Source organism: Stenella coeruleoalba, assembly GCF_951394435.1.
Source record: "Stenella coeruleoalba genome assembly, chromosome: 10".
Taxonomy (NCBI): Eukaryota; Metazoa; Chordata; class Mammalia; order Artiodactyla; family Delphinidae; genus Stenella; species Stenella coeruleoalba.
This window is the reverse complement of record NC_137156.1, coordinates 14,405,821-14,419,601: the sequence shown is the minus strand read 5'-3', so window position 1 is coordinate 14,419,601 and position 13,781 is coordinate 14,405,821. Positions and strand designations below refer to the sequence as shown.

At 37.8% G+C, this 13,781-nt stretch overlaps 1 protein-coding gene across 17 annotated transcripts in view; it reads right to left on the bottom strand.

The window, feature by feature from the left end:
• The window catches only part of RNF144B (ring finger protein 144B), an 850,456-nt gene that overhangs the window by 526,279 nt on the left and 310,396 nt on the right, over positions 1 to 13,781 (bottom strand). The window lies entirely within an intron of this gene.

Sequence of the window (13,781 nt, the reverse complement as noted above, 5' to 3'; positions counted from 1 at the left end):
GTTGTTTTTCCCTTGCTGCTTTTAATATTTTTTTCTTTGTATTTAACTTTTGATAGTTTGATTAATATGTGTCTTGTCATGTTTCTCCTTGGATTTATCCTGTATGGGACTCTCTGTGCTTCCTGGACTTGATTAACTCTTTCCTTTCCTATATTAGGGATGTTTTCAACTATAATCTCTTCTAATATTTTCTCAGTCCCTTTCTTTTTCTCTTCTTCTTCTGGGAACCCTATAATTCGAATGTTGGTGTGTTTAATGTTGTCCCAGAGGTCTCTGAGACTGTCCTCAGCTCTTTTCATTCTTTTTTCTTTATTCTGCTCTGCAGTAGCTATTTCCACTATTTTATCTTCCAGGTCACTTATCCGTTCTTCTGCCTCAGTTATTCTGCTATTGATCCCTTTTAGAGTAGTTTTAATTTCATTTATTGTGTTGTTCATTGTTGCTTCTTTCCTCTTTAGCTTTTCTAGTTCCTTGTTAAATGTTTCTTGCATTTTCTCTATTCTATTTCCAAGATGTTGGATCATCTTTACTATCATTATTCTGAATTCTTTTTCAAGTAGACTGCCTATTTCCTCTTCATTTGTTTGGTCTGGTGGGTTTTTGCCTTGCTCCTTCATCTTCTGTGTGTTTCTCTGTCTTCTCATGTTGCTTAACTTACTGTGTTGGGGTCTCCTTTTCTCAGGCTGCAGGTTCATAGTTCCCATTGTTTTTGGTGTCTGTTCCCAGTGGCTAAGGTAGGTTCAGTGGGTTGTGTAGGCTTCCTGGTGCAGGGGACTAGTGCCTGTATTCTGGTGGATGATGCTGGATCTTATCTTTCTGGTGTGCAGGTCCACATCTGGTGGTGTGTTTTGGGGTGTCTGTGGCCTTATTATGATTTTAGGCAGCCTCTCTGCTAATGGATGGGGTTGTGTTTCTGTCTTGCTAGTTGTTTGGCATAGGGTGTCCAGCACTGTAGCTTGCTGGTCGTTGAGTGGAGCTGGGTCTTGGCATTGAGATGGATATCTCTGGGAGATTTTCGCCATTTGATATTCCATGGAGCTGGTAGGTGTCTTGTGGACCAGTGTCCTGAACTTGGCTCTCCCACCTCAGATGCACAGCCCTGACACCTGGCTGGAGCACCAAGAGCCTGTCATCCACATGGCTTTCTCATTCCAACAGCCAGTCACCATTCGGACCACGTCCACACCGCTCCCCAGTGCCCCTGCCCCCAGCACGGGACACCTGGGGGAAACCTTCCCCTTGCCCCTCAATGCAAACTTGGCTGCCCCCCCAGCGCCTGCAAACCATCCTAAGGATCTTTCTTTTAGAGAAACCAGAGAGGGAAACATTAGTGCAAAAGGGGTAATCATTCATGAAGAATAAGGGAGTAAATATACATATATATATATTATTACATATATTATTATATATACAGAATATATATTATGATATATATGTATATTTTTTAAGCAGCTTGAAGCCAGAAAAATAAACAGCAGCCCTTACTTAGCAGTGATACAATCACTTCTACTTAAGAACATCTGAAATCTTCCATGGTATCAAACTTTCTTCCAAATTTATTACCTAAGACAGCACCCTATATATCCTGGAAGAGGTGAAGAAAGTGACCCCTAATAGAGGAAAAATAACTCATTTGGGGTGAGAAACCCTCAGGGCTCTAGACTTCACTCTGCCACTGACCCATCACTAGAATTTGGATAAGACGCATAACTAGGTTGCCTCAGGGTCCTCATGTGTAATGTGTGGGAATGAATATGATGGTCTCTATTCTTCCTTGACTTGAATATCCTGCTATTATTTCAGCCCCTCTCTTCAACGGAACTACCACTGAAGCTACCCAGAGAGGCAGGGGAAAAACATAAAATAATAGTGTATTGTAAAACTTCGTCACTTTTCACATGACTGGAATGTTTGAAAACTTTCAAACCAAAACAGGTGAATTTTAGAGCTTAGAGGAAAATTTAATGATGAACTACTTCAACTTTCTCACAGTACAGATGAGAAAACCAAGGCCTACAGTGATTTCTCCCAGCATCACAGAGCACAGTTAAGACTAGAAATCAAGTTCACCTGCCTACCTGCACAAATAACTGGTGATTTGGTAGTGGAAAAAAATCTGACCGTACACATGTGTCCTTAAGTTTGCACCAAAATAAAACTGCAGTCATTAGAAGAGCATGCTGCATGCTAAAATTTAGGTACAAGTTTATCTTTCCATCACATAGTTTACAATCTTTTATATATGCAGTGGGTGCTCAATATAAATTTGGTGTAAATAAAAATATACTCTCCAAAGGCCCTTCCAGATTCGTACTAGACCAGCATACCTGTATGTTCCAGATATTCTGCAAGCATAGGTTCCATTTCCCTCAAGTTAATTATCAAACTCCTCACCATGACCTAGAAGGTCTTGTTGAGCTGACCACTGCCTCACTTCTGCAGCTTTATCTCTACCTGTTGCTCACCCCCAGAAAACTGTATCTTTCAATCATATTGACCTGTTTGCAGTTTCACAGGCACAATCCATTCTCTCTCATTTCTCCACTTCCCCTCACATTTTCACCTGCACTCATTTCCTATTCATCTTTCAAGTTCTGTATTTTACATCACTTCTTCCAAAAAGCCTTATATTTGACCCTCCTATGACCAAGTTAGTTGACACTACCAAGTTAGTGGATGCTGGTGCTTACTTCCACCTAGTAATTACTTCACTATATTGTACTTGCATTTCATTCATCTGTCTCTGCCACCATACAGTAAGCTTGTTAAGAGAAGGAATTTTCTTCTTCTCCATCAAATGCCCCACAGTGCTTAGCACTGTGATAGATGCTCAAAAAATATTTGTCAAATAAATTAATATCAAGATAGCTGAAAGTATTATTATATTACTATGAATTCCTTTGTTATGGGTATTGAAAGAACTGAACATGTGTCCTTACAATTTCCATAACAAAGTGTTAAAAGTCTTTTCCTTTATACTCATCGACCCATTGACTTTCCCAGGATCCTTCGAGCATCCTCAAATTTATGAGATTTACTAACTGAGGTATGAATGCAGGGCTGTTGGCTAGGATCACTCAACCACTGAATATTTTCTATTGCATTTCAGTCTTGTATAATAGTCAGTTCTAATTTTCCCCGGAGTGTACTGAAGAGAGTGCTTAGGAGCTGAATTCTGGAGCCCGACTACCTGAATTGAGTCTGTGCTGTGCCACTTAATGTAACCTCAAGCAAGTTGCTTCACCTCTCACTATGTCTCAATTTCCTCATCTGTAAAATAATAATATCAGTACCTATTTCACAGAGCCATTGGTGTTAAATTAGTTAATATTTGTAAAAATCTTACCACAAGAGGAATTGTTCAAATGCTTTCTTAACATTTTTGTGATGATAATGATCATCATAATCATTATCCCTAAGCATTTTATACAAGTTACCTCATTTAATCTTCACAACAATTCAATGAAGGAGTTATCATCTCAATTACAAATTAATACATGAAAATTTGTAAAGTCTGAACTATTGGATGTTGCAAAAGTTGTATCTGTAAACGTCAAGATTCTACTATATATCTTTTCCCCACCTCACCTCTACCCTCTAAAGATAACTGCTCCTCAAACATCTCTATTCTATTAAAGTTAATATGATTCTCTGAGTTACCCACAAACACAAAGCCTTGGAATTATCTTCAATTTACCTCTCAGCCCAACATGCAGCCAATTCTCTTCTTTAATATCTCTTGCTTCCCTCTCACCTTTTCATCCCTACTTCTGCCCTCTTCACTCAGGTCCTCATCATCTCAAAATTAGATGGCTGCACATTTAATAACTCTTCGTTTTAGTTTTAAAAGCACATCAATTTCATAGAAATAGAGCTCTACCTTCAGGTATGAAATTTTTTTAAAAAATTAATCCAATAAAAGTCAACCACAAACTTCTCCTGATTTTTGCATCTCCTCTGCAAACCCAATCAAAAAAAGTAAAATAAACCAGAAAAATAACACTCCATTCCAATGATTCCTACATCAACCACATCACACAGAAAGAGCTTCTGAAATAACCCAATTTGTCTGATTGGGAATGTAAACTCCACATCAAGTTGACTTCACACTTTCCTAGTAACTTATTTGTGCTTCGTTTTTTAGGATAGTTAAGCAAGAGGAGATGCTTACTTAGTGAAACGAATTAACTTCTCTTCTACAATTTGGTTTCCACTGTACTGATAGCTTTTTTAAGACCAATTATGCTCTGAGATATCAATAAACCTCTTTTCTCTGCAGCTCTTATAAATAAACAAATGAAAAGGAAGATCTATCTCAAGTCTCATTAAGGGTTTGTCAGTCTTCAGTTGGCTACAACTAACCTCCAGTTAGATTTTTCTGATTCTTGTGACCTCTTGGTCATGATAAACTAAGAAAGGAAAACAGTTCTATGGCTCATAAGGTAGAGAGGGTTCTGAAGGGCAATCCAGGGACTAATCTCTGTGAGCTCACAACTCTAGGGCAGCCACAAAGTTTAAATTACCATCATAGCCTGACTGGATGTCCAATCTAGTAGACCAAATCCTATTTTATCTTCTTGGGAAGCATCTCAGAGCCAGAGATGTATTTCTATACTGTTCCCTGGATCAAACAGTACATCTCATGCACAGAGAACATACCCAACGTCTGCAGGCACTCAGTCTACAATTCAAACAGTACCTGTTTACTTTGTTAATTGTAAAATAAAGTGCACATTTTTAGAGGTGAGCGTCTCACTGAGGGTCTTTCTTGCGCCAACCCCTACCATGGCTGAATTCAGAGAATAATGATTCCTTTAGTTAATAACGACACCTTGAATCCACATAACTTCTCTCCACTCTAGACTCAAGATACTTTTTTACAGATACAGTGTTATTTATACTCAGACTATATCTGTGATCCAAGAGTAAACTGTGAAAACTTTGAAACCATGGAGTTAATCAAAACCATTTTCCCCAGATTTGAGCTTTAGGGTAAAGGAGAGAAAAGGAATAGAAATTTGATAGGAAATAAAAATGGACATATCTTAGTATTTAAAGAAATCCTTTAAAATACATAAAGATATTTTATTTGAAGATATATGTTTCCTATAAAATTACTGCATTTGGTACAGTGACATATTAAAATTTTAAGATAGTAGAATCACATAATAATTATAAAGTGATTATTGAAATTACTCAGCCTTTCTAAGTTAAGCCAATATTTAAGACATAGAGAAAATCCTACCAGAAGAAATTAATTGCCTAATTTTAAAGAAAGAGAGAGAAGAAAAGTGAAAAAGAGTAAGATGTCTGGGTTTCTGGACTTAGTGTTAACCATTTATAATGTTTCATTTTCATTGAATTTTCTAAGAAAAAAAAAAGACAGGGAATCTTCCTGAATACTCCTTTTTGCCATGGATGTTCTTTAAAATCATCTCTTATTCTGAACTGTCACCCTCAGAGGTCTCTGAGTCTTCTAATGTTCTCTTCTTTACATCTCCACAGTCTTTTGAAAACTGATGATTCTAAGACAAGAGTCTTTCAAAGTGTCCCAATATGTGATATTTCTAAATGCAGACAAATTGCTTTCATGTTGCAAAAGATGAAATAAAAACCAGACTCAAGCAAGCAGGAGACTCAAGACTGGGTGGTGCAGAGCACTTGTTGCAGAAAGCCCTGGCTTGATAAACTCTCAGGCAATCCCTTGACTAAAGGCCTGAATGTGTGTTTTATTCTGTAACAAGACAATGAAACCTTTTGTTTCAAATCTAGTCAAATATGGTAGCAACCTATTTCTCCACTTCTCCTTTTGAAAAGGATACTACTACAGACTGTTCCGGATCTCTTCTGTTAGCCCTATATGAATCCACTGTGCACTTTTCTCCACTGTGTGTCCTGGGAGGCTGACCTGGACGGACCACTCCATCAGCAAGCTTCTCACACTCTGGCTGCTGGTTGGGTTCCCTGGGGAGAACCCATTAGAGTAGACAGGAAATCAGAGGGTAGACAGATATCAATGTAGACTATTCCATGAGCAAGCTTCTTACACTCTCTAACAGGAGAACCCATTAGTGTAGACAGGAAATCAGAAAGAGGAAAAGCTGAAGGTCAGGTACGCATTCACCCAGCTTTCTCTCTGCTGTCACCACAGGATGGATTAGTCCCTAGACTGAAGGTCACAGCTCCTGTCAAGCAGCCCTCTCCACCTACTTCTCTCCCTTTCAGGGCTCTGAGAACCCCTCTAGTCATTCTGGACTGTACCTTGTGGTTTGTCTACAATCTGAACACACTGTTGTAAATCGTCCCCTTATTAAACTCTATTCAAATTACCCAATATCCTGCCAGGACCTTAACTGACACAGATTGTATTCAACTCCCACTCTGAGAACAAATCAAGAGGATGAAGCCATAGCTACAGATCTCAAGTCAAGAAAAGGAAATCCACATAGAAGACACAGCATCCTAGCTTGCGAAAAATAGTGCTGATCTCTGAAAGCTAGAAAGTGTCCAGTTCATCTTTAAATGCTGTACTGCACTGCCTGCCTTTAAAACAGAATGAACATATAATGTTTCCTAACAAATAAAGCACAAAATAATTCTGAAAAAAATGTCTTTAAAAGTAATTTAGTAGGATTTAAATTCTAGGTAGCAAAATATAAAATACTTATCCTAATAATGGTTTTTATAATTCTAGAGTATTTTTCCCATCGAGTACTATAGTACTTTAAAATATTTCCAGGGGAAACAGAAGAGAAATCTTGAAGTTTTTCCTCCCTCCTTGCCCATTAGTTTTTTTAAAGCTTTTCTGTTTCTAAATAGGTAGACATTTTTAACCTCATTTGAGAACTGGGAAAGCTGAGGCATGGAGAGATGGCACAGCTCACCAGTGTTGGGAATAAACTTCCATCAAAGGTCATCCAACTCGTCTTAGAAATCATAACTCTCAGCCTACCTGCTGAAAACATATGAATATCATGACTCAAAGATAATATCAAGTAATTCCTGCTAGAAGTAATCCTCTGACCCACAGTGCTGATACACTTATTTCACACACACATTTTAATAGTCCATTTGGTCCCAATCCAAGACACAGCCCAGAGCTATAGCCCTAAATGAATTCCCCCACACTTTTCATTTCTTCTAGGGAATTGGACTAATTATAGTGACTACTTTGGAGAGAGCAATAGTTTGAAAACATTGCCTGAGGGATACAGAAGTTGTTTTATTTCATAATTAGGCATTTCTGTCCCAGGGGCATTCTATAGTCATGGTTTGAAATAACAGCCATTATTTTATTACAATTTTCTATTTTTTGCACATAAAAATATTTAGAACATGTTTTTAGCTGAGTTTTATTAGTCATAATGCCAGGAACAGCCTGGTGTTGTGGATGATGAAATTATCTTTGAGGGCTTCCCTTTAGTGTTATTTCTTCCTTACAGTCTCAGTGTTTGGTACTAGAACTGAAATTTAAAGTGGAAATTGAATATTCTATCTGCTTGGGGAAGTGACCTGTACATGAGGATAAAGTGAACCCCACCCCTCTGTCTTCCCAATTCCTTAACCTTAATCAGCACTGTATCTTCTTTGCCACATGTACAGCTACTTATGCTATATTAAGAAGAACTAGAAACATGGAATTGATTCAGTAGGCACAGAAGTAGCAATTTAAAAACAATTGACATTAAATAATGCCCTCATCAGGCAACTGGATTAAATTTCCCTCTTGGGAGATCTAATAACCACAAGGTTGTGTGCATGTACTGGCACACACATATATGTAGAAAACAGAATAATGAAGCCATGGAAACAGAAAGGATTGTCGAATATATCTAGGCAATTCTTTAATACAAAACAGGAGTCACCTCTATAATATCCATCAAGTTTTTGCAGAAATTCTTCTAGGGACAAGGCATAAGTTACCTTACAACACACACCATACTCGTACTCTATGAGAATATTATTCTTTATGTAACGACAAAATCTTGTTTCCCCTTCACTTCTGTACACTGATACCAGTTCTTCCCTTTGGGGATAAATAGCAAAATCCTAAACTTTCTAATACATTATAGCCTTACAAGTGTCTGAAAAATAATTATCAAGTCATTCATAGTGAAGAATATCATTTTTTGCTAGCCAGTACCCATCCTTCTTCTTACCCTTCTTCTGGCAACAGCATCTAGTTTTCCTTTAGTGCCACACCTTCCTCACTCTTAACCCATGTGGTTTTTTGCAGGGGTTGGAGCTACACACTTCTGGAATGGCCAATAAACATATACAAATTTCCTGTCCCAATGGACAGCTTATAACTGGGCATTTGACAAAAACTAAATCAATGAGACCCAATTCCACTTATTTCTTTACAGAACCTTTGAGAAAGAAAAGCTCTCTTTTTGCTTTGGGTTGTTAGTTTTAAAACGATGCAAACTCAAAGTTTCAGGCACCACCTCATGGAGAGGGTTTTCGCCTGAGAAGGAAGCCAAATAAATCAGAGCCAAAGATAGAGGAAAGAGATCAGACGACATGGTTTGAAACCTGGATATCAGCTGAACTTTATGCCAGGCCTAGTCCCGACCTTTTCAGTTATTTACATAAGTCAATCCATTTTACTTTTTGCATAAGTCAGTATGAGTCATCTCTAACCAAAAGAGTTCTGAGTAATATAGAGCTTTTCTGGATTTTATTCTTTCTAAGTACATCGCAGTTCCTCCAACTATTCTTTAAATGACATGTCTTCCTAGCTTTTCACCAACTCAATAAACTCACTGCTTGACCTGTTCCAGTGAGAATGAGTTTCATAAACTCTTACCCAGAACTAAACCCAAATTATGAGATGTTTACCATTAACTGATCTGAATATGATAACTATCACCTCAACTCAATATTACATGAATAATATTGTGATGGTTAATTTTCTATGTCAATTTGGCTAGGATATGATACCCAGTTGTCTGGTTAAACACCAATCTAGATGTTGCTGTGAAGGGAAGACTTTGAGTAAAGCAGATTACCCTCCAAAATGTGGGTAAGCCTCATCCAATCCATTGAAGGCCTTAAAGAAAAGATGGACGTCCCCATAAAAGAAAGAAATTCTGACTCCAGACTGCCTTCACACTCAAAACTGCAACACTGTCTCCTGCCAGAATTTCTAGCTTGCCTGATTTCAGACTTACCAGCCATCCACCAATTAATGCATGTATGTCTATGTGTCTATGTGTGTCTGTGTGTGTGTCTGTGTCTGTGTATACTACTGGTTCTGTTTTCTTCTACTCTGCTGATTCAAATAAGGATATAATACTCTTTCCTTATGTAGAGCTTTCAGACAATAAAGACACTCAATCCTTTTACTTGCATGAAGACTCCCATCTTGTAATTGCTCAATTCATTGTTTTAAACTAAGCTCTTTATACTTTATATGTAGGCCTACTTTCCATCAATTGAGATTCTCTTCTTAAAGATTCCTTCATCTAGCACATTCATTAAGGTTCCCAGATTGGGACCTACACACATTTGGTAAGAAGGCTTTGATCTCTTCATTCTAGTAATTAGAAAAATGTTCATTAAACTATACCTTATATTGGAGCCCTGCTGCACACAACTCAAGGCTCCCATCAATCAGTATCCTAGTGTATGAGCTCTTTAACCAGTTGTTAATCCACCTAACAGGATTATCACCCAGCCCAAACTTCTCCTTCTTGCCTGCAAGAATATAAAAGTTTCCAATGCATGCCCTGTGGAAATAAAATAGCCTATGTTCACAGAACTCTTTCCATCTTTGAATCTAATAACCTATGTAAAAATAGTTACTTTGACATAAATTGTTTGTGGACTCATTCTGGTTTTAAATGGTCAGTTTTTCTTTTGTGAAGAGTCCTGATAAACAATTCATCTAGAATTTTGCCAGAGTGCCATCAAAATACTAGCATAGGGACTTCCCTGGTGGCGCAGTGGTTAAGAATCCGCCTGCCAATGCAGGGGACACAGGTTCAATCCCTGGTCCAGGAAGACCCCACATGCTGCGGAGCAACTAAGCCCATGCACCACAACTACTGAGCCCACACACCCTAGACCCTACGCGCCACAACTATTGAGCCCACATGCTACAACTACTGAAGCCTGCATGCCTAGAGCCTGTGCTCTGCAACAAAAGAAGCCACCGGAATGAGAAGCCCACACACCGCAACGAAGAGTAGCCCCCACTCACCGCAACTAGAGAAAAGCCCTCGTGCAGCACCAGCAAAGACCCAACACAGCCAAAATTAAATAAATAAATTTATCAAAAAAAGAAAAAGAAAATGTGCATAGTCTATATAATAACAACCATGTTATACAAATCAGCAAAACTCTTCACTGGAAGAAAAGCCTAAGAAAATACACCGAAAATAATATGGTTGTGACACACTAGATACTAAATTTCTTATAAAGAGTGTAAATTACTTTTACAAGTAAAAGAATAACAACAGGTTCTATTTTAAAGAATGGGTTGAGGGGTTCTGTTTTTTACCAAAACTTACAGGATCTGGGCGTATTTTTATAATAGCCAGTTAAAAAGTCAAGAAAAATGATGAAAATTGATCCCAATTACAGAATAACATGAGGGAGAAAGATAATGAGTCAGTCAAATTATGTTATAATCTGTAAAACCTAAGAAATGCTCTCCTTTTCTCCACCACCACCCCCCTTCAAAAATATATCTTCCTAATTGTGTTCTGCCATACGTTCTTTCCAGCCATACTTAAAGGCATTGTCACTGCTCCGTGAAAGGATTTCAGTCATGAATTAATGGTTAAATCATAGTTAGCTCATAGCAGAGCCCTGAGCATGCAAGACTGATAAATTTTATTAAGGATGAGAGATAGAAGGAGAAGATAATTTGCCGTATGTAAAGCAGCCCCCCTTCACTTCTGAAATGCATCCCTGTGAGTCCTGAACACAGAATTCATGTGAATGTAGGAAATATCAATACACACTTAACACACTGAATTCTTTTTATGAAACCATACTGTCAGAACTAATACCATTCTATGCGTAGCAGCAGTGAGCAAACCCATTCTGATTTGAGCCTTGTAATATGTTAGTGATTTCTCCAATAAAAAGTGTCATGAGATGGTAGAAATATATAGTATGAGGTGAGAAAAAAAGTGATTCCCATATAGAAGAAACTAAGATTGTGCTGTGACCCAACATATATTTATTAATAAAACTACACTGACAGTGAGAAAACTAAATCCCAGATATCAGACTTTTAGAAAAAGGCAATTTTCCAGATCCCATATGTAGAGGTAGGATAAGGGGTATAAAAGGCATACGTATATGAGAAGAGAAGGACAAGTTAATGCAGAGGGTGTTCCCCTGAGAGTTGTCTGAGAGGTGACACATCAATGAAGTATAATAAAATGAGGTTCAAGGACAGGAGAGACTAGATTTGCATTGAACTGATCAGTGGGCTAGAGACAAAATGACTGATAGGCAGGGGGATAAGGAAAACAAAGCGAAGAGCAAAGCAGAGAAGTTAAGATGAAAGTGTTCAGGAAAGCAAGTCCATTAGTCCAAGGATAGAGAAGAAATTCCCTTTTAGTCCTTAAAACTTCCCTACTGAGCTTAGGAGAAATGACTAAAATTTATAATCACATGTTAAAGAAAACATATTCATTTCATTTTATCTCTCCAAAATTAAGTGATAAGTGACTGCTGACTTGTTTTTTAATAAGAAGAATAAAAGATGAACTTTAAACCAGTGAATTGTCTCCTAGTACCTTCTCTTCTCCAACGCTGCACAATCCTTAACGATCCTTCTATGGAACTCGGCCCCCAGGCTGCACTCTGCTTCTCACTATAGAATACTGACCTCTAATTAAGGATTTTGCTAATGCCAGCGTTAATCAGATGAAATATAGTTTCGGTGTAGTTATAAAACTGCTCTGAATTCAGAGAAAGTTGGATAAATCAGTACCTATAAACACAGCCATGAGAGGACATACTGCTCTGAGGGATTCAAAATTGGCTTCTGAGTCTATTTTGACTACATGACTTTTTCTATCACAAATATATAGGATTCTCAGGCTGAGATGATTTTCTCCTTATAGTGTTTTTCATGACCTTTAAGTGTCTCTAAATGTCCATACAGATTTATTTAAAAGAAATGTAAATATTAGTCTCAACAATAATAGAGCCATTTGACAATACATGCCTGTTGGTGTGATGCAACGGGAAGTACATAACATCACCTGTGGAGAGCTCTGGGCTTAAAAATGTTTATCTTGAAGCTAATCATGGAGAAACAACCAGACAAATCCAAATTCAACCAAACAATTGGACTTGACTCTGCAAAACTGTCAGTGTTATAAAAGACTCTAAAGGGGCTTTTATAAGGGAAAAGGGAGGGGCTTCCCTGGTGGCGCAGTGGTTGAGAATCTGCCTGCTAATGCAGGGGACACAGGTTCGAGCCTTGGTCTGGGAGGATCCCATATGCCGCAGAGCAACTTGGCCCGTGAGCCACAACTACTGAGCCTGCGCGTCTGGAGCCTGTGCTTCGCAACAAGAAAGGCCGCGATAGTGGGAGGCCCGCGCACTGCGATGAAGAGTGGCCCCCACTTGCCACAACTAGAGAAAGCCCTGGCGCAGAAACGAAGACCCAACACAGCAAAAATTAATTAATTAATTAATAAACTCCTACCCCCAACATATTAAAAAAAAAAAAAGCCTAGCACATTATCGTGGAAATCACTCAGACCCTTTATTAAAAAAAAATAAAATAAACCAATGGGAGAATCATTCCAGATTAGAAGAAACTAAATAGACATGACAACTAAATGCCAAATGTGATCCTTACTTGGATCACTAGATTGAAAAAAGAATAACTAAATGGCATTACAAGGAGAGTTGGGAAATGTGAGTATAGACTGAATGTGATATAATAATAATAGTAGATCGATGATAAATTGGGATAATTTATTGTGCTTATGTAGAAGAATGCCTTTGTTCTTAGGAAACATGTCCTGAGCTATTTAAGAGTGATGTTCACAACCTCCTTTCAAACTGTTTAGAAAAAAGAAAGTGTAAAAAGTGTAAAAAAGAAAGATATGCATATGCATATCTTACATATGCACAGAGAGACAGACAGACAGAAACAGAGAAAAACCAATGTGGCAAAATGTTAACAATTGATAAAGAATATATTGGTGTTCATAGTATTTAACATTCTTTCAATTTTTCTATAGGTATTTTATTTTCAAAATAAGATTGGGAAAAACACATACAAAACAAATAATACATAATCCTGTGATATAATGGGAGAAGTTTAGAAGTCCAAAGACTGGGTTGTGAATATAGCTCAGACAGATGTATCTTGGTGACCCTGGACAAGTAGCCTAACTTCTTGGGGCTTTAGTTTCCTCTTCTATAATGTAAGGTAGATAAACTGAATCATCTCTAAGGCCTCTTCCTATAATATGAGTAGGCACTTGGGAATAAAAAAGTCACGTGTCTATGCACGTGGGTGTATGTTGACATATGCAGATAGCATAATAAAATTGCTATTTCTCTTCATAAAATTACTCCCTGGTAATTTCATAATTTATAAATTATTCCTCCTCAGCACCTTGGCTAATTGTGTGTGTTTAATGATATTACCTCACTTGGCACTAAAATTGTGTTTCTTGTTCCAAGAATCAGAGCTCTTATCTACCTTAAAAAAAAAAGAATTCTACACAAAATAGCAAAGAAAAAGGAAAAAAGGACACAAGAGAGAAAGGGGGAAGGGAGGGAGGAAAGAAGGGAGA